Source organism: Toxorhynchites rutilus, chromosome 2, assembly GCF_029784135.1.
Source record: "Toxorhynchites rutilus septentrionalis strain SRP chromosome 2, ASM2978413v1, whole genome shotgun sequence".
Lineage (NCBI taxonomy): Eukaryota > Metazoa > Arthropoda > Insecta > Diptera > Culicidae > Toxorhynchites > Toxorhynchites rutilus.
In genome coordinates, this window is record NC_073745.1 from 54,254,062 (window position 1) to 54,268,499 (window position 14,438).

Below are 14,438 nucleotides of genomic sequence, written 5' to 3' on the forward strand. Positions count from 1 at the left end.
TCGACAATGAGTGCGATAATATTCCTCATTGCGATCCGGTCAATTTCAATACATCAAATACTTTATCCTATTCCAATTATAAGCATTATAAGCAAAATAACACTTTGCAAACACTCTTGCATATCTCTTTTACTTTCTTTTTTTCTGTTTCGTGTTTGTATATAAAAGAATCGTAAAATCGTAAAATCGTAGAATCGTAAAAAGAATCGTAAAGTTTGAGCTTTTTCACTTTGCCTGATTCAGATTAAAATCCAGATTGTCGATAATAATTACCAGTAATTACAGTAAAAATAACTTATCTTTCGAAGTGTATTACATTTATTGGAAAGATATTTCTGGAATATTTTTTAAGTTAATCACTCCTGCAACCGATCATTGAACTCATTGATTTGATTAACTCTTTCATTGAATTTTCCATAACAGTTTGTGGTTCGATACTGAACATATTTTTGATTTTGTATTGCTCGATTGTTTTGGCCGTCAAATCATCATGTAATTCTTGAACAATAGTCCACTGCAGTGAAGGTTTTGCTTTTTCTCATTCCCTGACGTTCCGGTTGAACCATGATATGGATGATTATTTCCAAGTAGCAAGTTTCCGAGTTGAGTCTTGAATAGTCCTTAGTTTGATGTTTGCTTATTCAAAAAATTTATTAATAGCTTTCAAAGAATCAATAATCTACTGTAAATAACGTAAAAATGTTAATTTTTAGTTTCACCCGTTTGTGTTTTCTCTAGGAAATGCTTCCGAATTTGTGAATAGACGACAGCGGATAAAAACTTGAATTTTCAGAATGAATGCGCGGATTTTAAACGGTACACCCTTTTTTTTGAGGGATAATAATCGAAAAGACGATTCGGGACTTTTATGTTGTCCAACATCAATACAGGCAAACCTGTTTTTGTGCGGTCCCTTTACGCGTGAGTCCTCGTTTGTGCGACTCTTTTTGTGCGATTTTATTATGACATCGGGTATTCAATCACACAAACTAATCGCACAAATAATAATATCGCACCTTAACAGTCACACAAATGAGAAATCGTACAAAAAGCAACAGCACAAAAACAGGTTTTCCTGTATAAGGGTTATGATTTCGAATTCTTGAGTGACACTCAATTTGATTAATGGTCCTAATTCAATAACCTTTAATGGAAGAACTTGAATGGGGTTCACCATTCGGTGCCCGTGATTCCGAGAATGAATTCATATGATCGTTTCTAAGCCATACATCAATCATATTCATATTTACCCATGCATAAATAAAAAACAGGACATTCGCAATGATTGTTCGTAAATTTATCTTGGGGAGAGTGACACAAACTGCGTTTCCATTAAAATAAATATTCATTCTATGTGGAAGGTAAACAATTTGGTTTTATTTGTACTGATGTACTCGTTTTGCGAATGTTTGATGATTTGTCGGTTTATGGATGCAAATTATGTTGCTCATATTGATTCATCGTCAGCAAATAATTTCTCGGTTTGTTTTATAGATAAGGTAGTACGTGAAACCGGTTCATCGGGTTTTAAAAATGATATTTGATTTTGTTCACATAGATGATTATAACCAAATTGCGGCCTTCCTGGATTGCCTATGATTGCCTATGATACAACGTAAGTATCAAAATAAAAAAAAAACATTATTTTGGACGAGTGCTATTCGTTCGTAATAATAACGTATTTTGATGTAGCTTTCGTACAGATGAAAGAGGTTTTAGAAGATTTCAATTTTATCCGTTATAATATCGTATATGCTCAATTATTTTGTGTGTTCTAAAAGTAGATAAGAAAACTGTTGCGACTTTGCTCATATAATTACACTATTCCATCGCAGCGAGTGTAGGGAAAGAATTTTATTGATCTTTTTTGATAACATTCCTCAATTTGAAACTTCGAGAGATAATAAGAATAATAAAAATTAAAATTATATAGATATTAGGTCGCTTTTCATTATTCAAGATAAGCATTTTCCTAAGGTATTGGTCATCAAATATTTGGAACTTCCGAAGTATTCTATTGATCATAGCAGGGTTGCCGGGCGTTTCTCAATAAAATCTGGATTGTGGGTGAAAAAAAAGGTGGATTTGTCAGGATATTCATGAAATACTAGCTGACCCGGCAAACTTCGTCCCGCTCAAAATTTGTTTTTTGACAACCGGCGGTCCTTTTTTTGGTATAGATAGAAGAAGATATAGGAGTGCGTTTCATCACATTAAAATCCATTTCCAGTTTCGAACAAAGATCAATTTCGCTAGCGCAAACATCAAATGGACTAACAGCACTTGTCACTATGTAATTGTAGAACATACGGGAATTTAATTTTCCTTCAGAGTTTTCCGAAAATTTTCAACCGTCATGTTTGGAGGGGTGTCATACCATCATAGAAACATTTCTCATACCCAAAAACCCTCACATCCCAAATTGTGCTTGATTAGTTTTCGAGTTATGCAGAAGTTTGTGTTTCGTTTATATGGCCCCCCCCCCCCCTTGGAGAGGGGGGATAAGTGTATTCACCATAGAAACGTTTCGTGCCCCGTAAAACCTTCACATGCCAAATTTGGCTCCATTCGCTTGATTAGTTTTCAAGTTATGAAGAAATTTGTATTTCATTTGTATGACAGCCCACCCTTAGAGAGCGGGTAGAGTGTCTCACCACCGTAAAAACATTTATTGCACCCTAAAATCTCCACATGCCAAATTTGGTTTCATTAAGGGATAGCTGTTAATTCTCGAGTAATGCAGATATTTGAGTTTGCATTTGTATGGCAGCCCCCCACTTGGAGAGGGGGTGGAGATAATAACCACCATAGAAACATTTATAGCACCCTAAAACCTCCACAGGCCAAATTAGGTTTCATTTGCTTGATTAATTCTCGTGTAATGCAGAAATTTTGGTTTCATTTGTATGGCAGCCCCCCCCCCCTAAGAGAGGGGGAGGGGTATCTTACCACCATAAAAACATTTATTGCACTCTAATATCTCAATATGCCCAATTTGGTTTCATTTGCTTGAATAATTCTCGAGTAATGCAGAAATATGTGTTTCATTCGTATGGCGTGAAGAGTCTTACCACCATAGAAACATTTATTGTACCCTAATACCTCAACGTGCTCAATTTGGATTCATTTGCTTGAATAATTCCCGAGTAATGCAGAAATTTGTGTTTCATTTGTATGGCAGCCCCCCCTTAGAGAGGTAGGAGGGGTCTCAAACTATCACGAAAATCTTCCCCGGTCCCAAAAACTCCTACATACCAATTTTCATGTTGATCGGTTCAGTAGTTTCCGAGTCCATAAGAATCTGACAGACAGACAGAAATCCATTTTTATGTATATATATAGATAAATAGATACGTTTTCTAAATACTTTTATGGTGTGAATGGCGATTTCTAATGATTTTAAATGTTTGATACATATGGAACGATATATTCAGCATACATTGAAACACTGTATTTAAAAACATCTGGAACCATTCGAAAATGTCATGAAATGCTAAAATGTAGATCTTGTAGACCTTGAAAGAGTTTGTTCGTGTTATTCATCAGTTTGATGATATATGACAGATATGTCAAATAGATCTGATAAAATTCATCGTTAAACGAGTTCTGATCCACAAGGAACTACAGCTTAGGTGGCTATAAATGGATGTCATTGAGTAATTGCTAAAAACTCATCAACTTTCACGATATTTTGAGCCAACCAGAAGTGTTTGTTAGATTATTGCGATAAATCTGAAGAAATCTGGACGAATCATAAAAAAGTCTGGATAACCCGAGACATCCAGACTGTCTGGAAGATTCCAGATGAACCTGGAAGGCTGGCAACGTTGGGTCATAGTGTATTGTGCTTGAAAGAGAAGGATTGATTATACAGGGTCAGGATTATTCGTGTAAAGTATAAAAGAAAATATAAATGAGTTATAGGATGCTTCGGACAGTACAGAAATTTGAAGGTTTTGAATGCCGCCTTTTTTATTCTTCTTAAATTCAATTTTTTTTTATTCTGAATTTGTATACGTTCTGATATCTGTTTGCACTACTTTATCAGTTTCATTGAGGTTCATTCCCATAGTTTGAACGGTGTCTATCAGTTTCTTCTTTTTATTCTTCCTTAGCTTCTTTTTCTTCTTATTCTTAAATGGCACTAATGCATGCTTTCAACGTAATATTACTTGCGTCATTTTCATTAGTACTTAGTTGAGATTTCTATGCCAAATAACACACCTTGAATGCATTCTGAGTGGCAAGCTCTAGAATATACGCGTAACCACAGTGCAAACCGGAGGAAATTTCTTTGACGAAAAATTCCCTGACCAGAACGGGAGTCGAACCCGAATCCGCGGCATGTTATGTGTGACGCTAACCACTCGGCCACGGGAGCACCAGTGAAACATTGTGGGTGTAAAGGCTTCGGTTATCGAGGCAACTTTGCATACCTTATATCTAAAAAACAATACGACTACTTTTTTTTCTTAGTTTTTCACAAAAATTTCTGACTCGAAAACTATAATACCAACAAAATTTATGTCAAAGAATGAAATGTAGGAAATTGCTCAAATTGTATATATTTAATATTTTATATATATACTTTGAAAATTGAATTCTGGTCAATTTTGGTCAAAGTGTGAAATGTTAGAAATTGTTCAAATTTCCACAAAAAAGTACGATTTTTTTTAACACTTTGCGGTCGTAATTAATTTATGCATGGGTGTCGTACTGGTCGGGATTATTTTTCCTTGAAAAAGCAGTGATACATGCAATATTATGAAAAATAAACATTTTTTAATTTTTTTTGTGAATTATATACATGTGCCCGAGTGTGTTTTGATATGATGTTTTTATAACAAAATATATTTTATGAAACGTCTTCGTGTGAAATGTTTCGAAACAGTCTCCAAGAGTAAATTATATGAAGTATACTCAATACATAATTTTATTTTTATTATCCGTTGAATATGAGACACTTTTGCCATTGATGCAATAAATGTATAATTAATGCCAGCAATGTTTATCCGAAAAGATCAGCTCAAAAGATTTTTCACATGAGATTATTCAGATGACATAAGACACTTATCCAAACAATTATTCTGCTCTTTAAAAACAACTACTTCAACATAATTTGAACCAGTAGTTACTCAAATAATGATTTCTGCGTATCCGAAATGATCAGAACTTTTCACTTTAGGTAAACAAAGATTTTGTCGCTGGGGGCACTCATGCGATTATTCAAATAGCATGAGACATTTATGCAAACAGTAGTTCTGATACTCATGAACAATCTTTTCCATCACACCAAAGTGTTACAATGACTAAATTCTGCTGTTATGATTTTTGTCCCACATTTCCATGCATTCAACGCACTGTGCGTTGTCTTGTGTGGGTGACTACTTTGTAATCTTTTACTCATAGGACACCATATTGATTCGTGAACATGTTCACTAGACATCAAGCTTCGTTCAGGAAATGCATAAACTGATACTTAGTTGAGTAAAATATAAGATTAGCATGGTTTCTTGCTGTGGTGGCTGACAGCAGACAAACGACCAGAACGGTAAAAAAGGTATGGTGGCTGAGAGCAGACAAACGACCACAAAGAGTTAATTTGAATTACAAAAAAAAAAGTTCGAAATAGAAATTATTTTTCTCAAAACAACAACATTTTTAGGTATTCTTCGAAAATAATACTCCTACGAGTAAAACATTCAAAGTAATTCTTCAAAGATAAAATGAAAACAATTGTTGTTAGAAAAACTCATTCCCTAGAACAAAAAAAAAAATCTGAAATAAACTTTGATTCTTTTCAAAAAGTAGTCTAATTCTTTTTCGGAGATTTCACGTATGCAAAGTTGCTTAAATGGTTAAAGTCTTTATACTCACAACGTTTCACTGCAATCTGAAATGGTGTTGCCAACACCAACACGAATTGGCATGAAATTCGTCAATTATAAAATTGAAATATTTTTCTGGTAATTTTGTGGATGTTGCACTATCAAAGGCGTTTCTGTTCAAAAGTGAAAAAATCTTTCACTAATTTCCTTACGTTTTCATAGCGCTTCATCTGCTCACGTAGGGGAGGAAGGTAATACGGACATGTTAAGAAAAACTTCAATTATATCTTTGAAAATTCATGCTTCCCAAAACTTAACTGCTGTTTCGTGCAATTCAATATACCGTTTTTCGAATTATTCCGCTAAATGTTTTACACGGATGTGTTTTTCAATGTTTTTTGTTGAAATTAAAACATACCGAAAAGTAGAACATTTTTGTCGATGCGGGTATAATGGACATATGGTGGGGGGAATATGGACGTTTGTTTGTACAGCAACTGATATAGAACAAACAGAACAAACAAACAAATTTTTTTGACGTAGGATTACGTCTTTCGGGAACATACTGGGGTACAAATGGTAAAACTAAATTTAAAAAAAATCGATCGCATCGTGAAAAATGTCCAATTTAAAACGCTTATTGTTCAGTCATTTCATGACGGATTGATGAGATTTTTGCATCAAACAATTTCGGCACTCCATAACAATTTTTCACATTGAATAAAATAATACCGTTCTGAATCATATTTCGGACAACATCATATTCCAGACACTTTGTTTTAATATCTTGAAATAATTAATACACTGATGATATAACTATAGAATTGATATCACAATTGCTTCTTTAGAGTAATCCCTTGGTTTCACTATCACTTCATTTGAGAATTACATTTGAATTATTACATAGTAGGAAGCAATCCAACAGCACTACTCATTATCGTTTGTGTTTGACGTTTGCTTAGCGTGAGGACGTAGAATTTACCTCTTCATCAATATTTAAATTTCTCTCGTGTTTCATCAGTTCTCATCATCGTTATCAGGTTACTGTGATTGCTTGGTAAGTGTTTCGCAGTTGACTATAAAATAAAATCAAGCGTAATGAAATTTTCGTTCAAAAAATTGCAAAATAAAGTGTCCGAGATTTGAATTCAATTTGTCCGAAAGCATTTTATTTGACGATTCTTTTTATGTTTTCAATAAAATAGGTACCAAAGTAGAAAGCTTAAAAGCATATTGATCTAATTTATGAAAAATATCAACCAAATAATACCTATGCATAAAGTTGAGATCTGTTTTCTGCATCATATGCTTTAAGCGTCCGAAATATGATTCAGAACGGTACATATAGAGCTGGAAATTCTGGTTCTATCGTTACCGAAAATAGGTAAAACTGTACGAATTTTATTACCATGAATACCGGTTTTGGTGTTGATCCAAAAACCGGTCAATTTGAGAAATTCATTATTATTTCAAACCAGATTTTAAAGTGATGTCGACCTAATTTTAAATTATTAGGCAAGTTGGAATGCGTCGAAAGCGATGTTTATGCGATTTCATTTACTGGATGAAGAAGTTTGTAACTCGTAATTCGTAAAAAATTTGAAATGAATGAGACCTATAGCAAATTAAGAGCGTTTCTGATGCACTAGAGATAGTAGAAGGTAATGTTGAACTGCTCAGCTGTAAGAATATCAAGCTATATGAAGCAGATATTGCCTTCCAATTCATGCGGGATTATTTTGGTAATTGAATTTGTCGATTGAATTTCAGAGAACATTTTTTCGAATGCAGATCTACGCACTTTTTTTTTCCAAAATATATATTTTTATCAAGGCTCATATGGAGTTAGCCTCACGGGGCCGGGAGTTCAATACTTTGACAATTTTTCTTATTATCTATGTTAGTAATATGTAACCGATTACTCGCGGTTGGCTCGAGGATAGTATTACAAGTGTTTTCGTAATTCGAATGTTGCTTTCTCCAATGCTCTGTACGTGTGCCCGACACGGGATGCTTCCTATTGGGATGCAGCTGACCCTTGATCAGCAACGCCCCCCTAGTCTGTACCTCATATCTAGCGTGGTGCGTCTTTCTCGACTCGAGGAATCCAGGATAGAATGGTCACTAACCGGCGCAATCATCAGTTCATGTAGAGTTGTCATGAGCGGTACAACCTTTGGCTCTTGTTGAATGATCAGTGGACTGCACAATCTTTGGTCCGTGTATCTGTAAAGAGTGTGTGTATGTATTGCCGCGACTAAGTAAAAGTTTATAGATCGGATAGGAGGGATATAAAACGGGGACACAACGAAGGAAACATCATTAAACGTTGACATCGGCGTTTCTGAGGAACAGGTATAGATGAAGCAGAAGATCAGGATCACGGCTACCTAAGATATCCCGGACGGGGATCTCCGATTGTCTGCCTTGTGCTCTCAGTGCTCTAGAGAGCTGAGAGCGAGCAGTATGGAACCGGATACACGACCAGACAACATGTTCGATGTCGTGGTAGCCATCGCCACAATCACAAAGATTGTTTGCTGCGAGCCCAATGCGACAGAGATGCGCGTTTAGGTTGTAGTGATTGGACATAAGCCGAGATATCACGCGAATGAAATCACGACCTACATTCAATCCCTCAAACCAAGCTCTCGTCGAGACCTTAGAGATAATCGTGTGAAAACAACGACCGAACTCATCTTCACTCCACATGCGCTGCCAACTTACGAGTGTGTGCTGACGAGGAATGTGAAAAAAATTGTTATAAGCAATTTGCCTTTCAAAAAGTGTGCCTTCTGAAGCGCCCACCTTAGCTAGCGAGTCCGCTTTCTCATTCCCCGGAATCGAACAATGAGAGGGAACCCGTGCTAAGGTAATCTTGAATAATTCTTCGACCAAAACACTCAATAGTTGTCTTATCCTAGTTAGGAAATAAGATGAGCGTTTATCAACCTTCATTGAGCGGATTGCATCTCAACTGAGACTGTCTGAAAAAATAAAATAGTGGTCGATGGGCAATGTTTCAATGATCCCCAGTGCGTAGTATATCGCACCCAGTTCAGCGACATACACGGAACAAGGATCTTTGAGTTTGAAAGAGGCACTGGAATTTTCATTGAAGATGCCGAAGCCAGTGGACCCGTTTCTGTATGAACCGTCAGTAAAGAACATTTTATCAGATCTAACTTTCCCATATTCTGCCGAAAATATCGGCGGAATATAATCGGAGCGTAGATGATCTGGGATTCCATGGATTTTTTGTCGCATGGACAGATCAAAAATGACAGAGGAATTGCAAAAGTATGGGAAGAAAACTTGGTTGGAGATGCCTGGTGAAGGGTGCACGTCGTGGGTAAGGTACTCATGGTATAAAGACATAAAACTTGACTGAGGAATCAGTTGGAGTAGATTTTCGAAGTTATCAATCACCAATGGATTCATGATCTTGCAACGGATGAGAAATCTGTAGGATAATTCTGTGAACCAAAGAGTAAGCGGGGGTACTCCTGCCAAAACTTCGAGACTCATCGTATGTGTCGAATGCAAACACCCCATGGCTATACGCAAGCAACGATATTGTATTCTCTCCAGCTTGAGAATATGAATCCTGGCAGCTGATCGGAAGCAAAAACTGCCACATTCTAACACTGATAATATCGTTGTTTTGTATAACTGAATGAGGTCTCCTGGATGGGCACCCCACCATGTTCCGGTTATTGTTTGGAGAAAATTGATTCTTTGCTGGCATTTCTGTTTCAAATACGCAATGTGTATTCCCCAGGTACATTTAGAGTCAAAATATACTCCAAGGTATTTGAAAAACATCGAGTGCTTGATCGTTTTGCCGGATAGGTGAAGCTGGAATTGGGCGGGTTCGTGCTTCCTAGAAAAAACGACCATTTCGGTTTTCTCCGTAGAGAATTCGATACCCAGCTTGAGGGCCCACGTGAACAGATTGTTCAGGGTATCTTGCAACGACTTTTGCAGAACGACGGGATTAGTACCCGTGATGGAAATAACTCCATCGTCTGCAAGTTGTCTCAACGTGCAGTCTCTAGTTAGACAATCATCCATATCATTGACGTAAAAACTGTACAAGAGGGGGCTTAGGCAGGAGCCTTGTGGTAGGCCCATAAAACTGTAACGAGAAGATTTCGAGCTGCCATGAGAGAAAATCATGTGCTTTTCTGACAGTAAATTATACAGGAAATTATTCAGAATTGGTGAAAGTCCACGATTATGATGTTTCTCTGAGAGAATTTCCATGGAAACTGAATCAAATGCCCCTTTGATATCGAGGAAAACGGAAGCCATTTGTTCTTTGCGAGCAAATGCGATTTGGATTTCAGAAGATAGCAGCGCGAGACAATCGTTCGTCCCTTTACCTCGGCGGAAGCCAAACTGCGTATTTGACAGCAAATTGTTCGTTTCAACCCACTTGTCCAAACGAAGTAGAATCATTTTCTCTAACAATTTACGAATACAGGATAACATTGCAATCGGCCTATACGAGTTGTGATCGCAAGCCGGCTTGTTGGGTTTCCGTATGGCTATCACTCTCACTTGTCTCCAGTCATGCGGGACAATATTCAGCTCCAGAAACTTGTTGAACAAGTTCAGCAAACGCTGTTTTGCCAAGTCGGGAAGATTCTTCAACAAGTTGAATTTTATCTTGTCCGACCCCGGTGCTGAATTGTTACATGAGAGGAGGGCAATTGAGAATTCCACCATCGAAAAATTCTCATAGTCACATTGGAGCGGAATGTCGCGTACGACGCTTTGTGCAGGAACGGAATCGGGACAAACCTTTCTTGCAAATTTGAAAATCCAACGGTCAGAGTATTCCTCACTTTCATTTGTATGGTTCCAGCCACGCATTCTCTTAGCCGTATTCCAAAGAGTGCTCATAGCGCCTTGACAAACCATTGACGAACTTTCGCCAATATCCACGCTTTTTTGCTTTAATCAGACCTTTTAGTTTGTCTTCTAGAGCTTGGTACTTTCGAAACCATTCCACTAATCCAGTTTTCCTGAATTTTTTGAAAGCGGATGATTTTTCAAGGTAGACCTTTGAGCACTCCTTGTCCCACCAAAGTGATGGAGGACGACGTCGGAAAGTGGTAGCAGGAACACGTTTCCTTTGAGCTTGAAGTGCGCTTTCGTAAATCAAACTCGATATAAAGTTATACTCTTCGAGTGGAGGAAGTTCATGCATTGAAACAAGTGCTTCAGATATTATTTCTGCAAATTTACTCCAGCCAATATTTTTCGTGAGGTCATAAGCAATATCGACTGACTCACGAGAACCTGATTCATTGGCGATCGATAAAATTATTGGCAGGTGGTCACTACCGTGGGGATCTTGGATTACCTTCCACGTGCAATCCAGGGATAACGAAGAAGAGCAAAGTGATATGTCTAGCATACTTGCCCGTGCAGGAGGGTTGGCTATTCTGGTTGCTTCCCCAGTATTCAAAACTGTCAATTTGAAGTTGTCGCACAGATCATAAATCAAAGTGGCACGGTTGTCATCGTAGAGTGATCCCCATGCTGTTCCATGGGAGTTGAAATCACCTAAGATTAACCGCGGCTCCGGCATTGCCTCGATAGTATCAAAGAACTGATGGCGGCCTACCGTAGTTCTGGGAGGGATATATATCGAAGCAATGCAGAGGTCTTTGCCATTGATTTGTGTCTGGCAAGCAACAACTTCAATGCCTGTCATCGATGGGAGAGTGACTCTATAGAAGGAGTGGCATTTTTTGATCCCCAATAGTACGCCACCAAACGAGTCATTTCGATCGAGGCGAATAATGTTGAAATCGTGGAAATTCAGCTCGTCGGCTGAAGAAAGCCATGTTTCACATAGGGAAAATACATCGCAGTTAGAACTATGAATTAAAAAATTAAATTGATCTAGTTTAGGGATGATGCTTCTGCAATTCCACTGTATTACAGTGGTCAAATCCTTCACCTCTTGCACTGAATCAGGCATCGAGGGAAATGAACGCTGCTAAAAAACCACATTTTTCTTTCAAAAATGTTCTCACAATCGGGAGCAAACATAATACTATGCTTTTAAGAGGGTCATTTATATTTAAAGCATTTAAAATATTGTCCACCAGGGCAGAAAGCGCAAGCAAGCCAGATTGTGGCTGTTGCTTCAACCGCGAAAAAGGAACAGACGTGTTGGGCTCTGCTCCGGGAAGTGCTGAGGACCCCTGGTGCGTAGAAGAACCGCTTAAACCAGGAGGTACTTGCTTCGGTCTATTCTCAGCACGTTCGATACGAGGTTTCATTCCAACTTGGGAAGTTTCGGTCTTCTTTCTGGGGAGTGATGGAAAAGAAGTAATTTTTCTTTTTCTAATGGCACCCTGCGATGTACCGGAACTTCCTGCATTGGGAGCGTCAGCAACAGGCTCGTCGTTCTGCAGAATGGAGTAGGGATTGTCCTGAGTCGTTGAAGCGGAACTCTTAAGCATTTCTGTATAAGTCCGCTTGGAACGTTCCTTTAAGGAACGCTTTAGTTTTTCCCCTCGTTGTATGTACACCGGGCATCGAGAAAGATCATGTGGAGCTTCGTCGCAATGAAGACACTTGCGCTCTTTTGCGCAAGAAGTCCCATCATGACTCTCTCCACAATCTGCGCAACGTTGTTTATTGCAACAATAGGCGGCCGTGTGACCGAGTTGCATACATTTGTTGCATTTCATTACCCGGGGTACAAACAACCGAACAGGTAAACGAAGTGCACCTATTGCAACGTAGTTTGGAAGAGCGGAACCCTCAAATGTCACACGAAAAGAGTTTGTCCGATTGAGAACTCGTTTGTCATTTTTAAGTGACACAGACTTCAGTCGATCGCATTCAAGAATCTTCACACTTTTAAGTGAGGAATTCTTGAAGCGACCGACACCATCGAGTATCTCTTTTCGAGTCAAACCCTTTTCGTTTATTACACCATCTATTTCAACGTTGCAACAGGGTACGTATACGCGATACTCAATCGCAAAGAGATCACAGCGCGTTATTGCATTCGCTTGGGTCCTGCAAGAGACGACAACTCGTAATTTGTCCTGCCCCATCCGAGTAATTTCAGTAACTTTGGAAAATTTCTGCGTTAGTTCTTTTGAGATGCGAATGACATTAAGAGGTTTTGATTTTCGTCTAAAGTATACAATGAATGGATCTTTGAATCCCTCCGAGTATTCCTTTAGACGAAAATCATGTTTTTCATCAATTTCCTCATCTTCAGAACTTTCTACTTCATGCACAGAATTTTCCACCTCAACGTCTGCTTCATCCTCCTGCTCTTCAGGAGGTGGGTCAGCATCAGAAACATTCAATGACGTGGATGGGGGATCCTCCCCGCCCTCAGCCATAATAATAAATTAGTCACCTGTTCGATGTGAACAGTATAGAATAATAATAAAAAAATAGAAAAAAATTAATGAGTAAATAAATTATATTTGTATTCAAGGTATATATAAACTACGCACTTATTTGACTAATAAAATATTGCACAGGCTTGATGCAAGAAACAGAAACCGGAGAAGATCACATTCAACAATCATAGTGAAGTACCAGAATAAGCCTTTTTAGATAGTCCACATTAGGTTAGAATGATCATGTGGACTTTCTTAAAAGGAGTTCCTTGAGAAGCGGCTAGAAGAATTGAGATCTCTCTAATCGCGAAGAGCTCAATACTAAATATGTCAAATATAAACGAAGATTATCAAATCAAAGTTCACTTTGCATGAAGTCGAGGTGATAAGGGAAAATACCTATCACCTAGGTATCCAACATCCTTTGATTCCGTCCAACGGCCTTGGTTACAAACACTAAAGTTCGTTGATAACTGAAAACACAGATTTTCTCCAAAACACTCACATCAAATATTCAATTTATTGCTAGAAACATATTGTTCTTGCCATTCCATCTCATGGTAACAAACTGGACCGCTCTCACGCTGAAGCCACATTCCAAATGGATAATGGTGGTAATAATATTAGCATGCAAAAAAATAAAGACAAAAATCATCACTACGAACTGCGGCCGCTTCCTAACTTCCTAACAGACGGAAGCTCTCTTCTTTATTTCCCACTAGATCGTGACTCGTGGATCGAGGGGCTGGGAGGGAAGAAAATAAAGCCCTCGTACATCGCCATAAATTTGATAGACCGGAAGGCTTCTGATAAACTCACCTTGCCGTGGCCGCAACCATTGGCTGGTGCTGGGAAAAGGCCATTTCCGGACTGGTAAGAACTCTCTTCTTTTATTATGCAAAGTCGGTGTTCTTATTTGTCTTCCCGCTAACCTTCTTCACAGCGGAAGCAGCTGGAAGATTTCCAAATTGCACCACATTTATAACCAGCCGCTTTTTGAGGATGTTTGGAGCGCTACATTTCTGTGTGTTTTTTTGCGCCCAGAGAACTGACGTGACTGATGAAACTTAAAGGCGGGAAAAGTCCACCTTAATTTTCGAGAAGCCCACCAATTATGCTAATTGGGGTGGGCGTCGCAGACATACTGTGGCACTCGGAGAGACCTTCGGACATGCCATAAACTGTGACAAGGCACAATTTTGGTTGACCTTGGAAGGGTTGCTTT

The 14,438-nt window shown here is 38.3% G+C and overlaps 1 protein-coding gene across 1 annotated transcript in view; it reads right to left on the minus strand.

The window, feature by feature from the left end:
- LOC129765754 (potassium voltage-gated channel subfamily KQT member 1-like) overlaps positions 1 to 14,438 on the minus strand; it is a 186,863-nt gene that overhangs the window by 60,970 nt on the left and 111,455 nt on the right. The window lies entirely within an intron of this gene.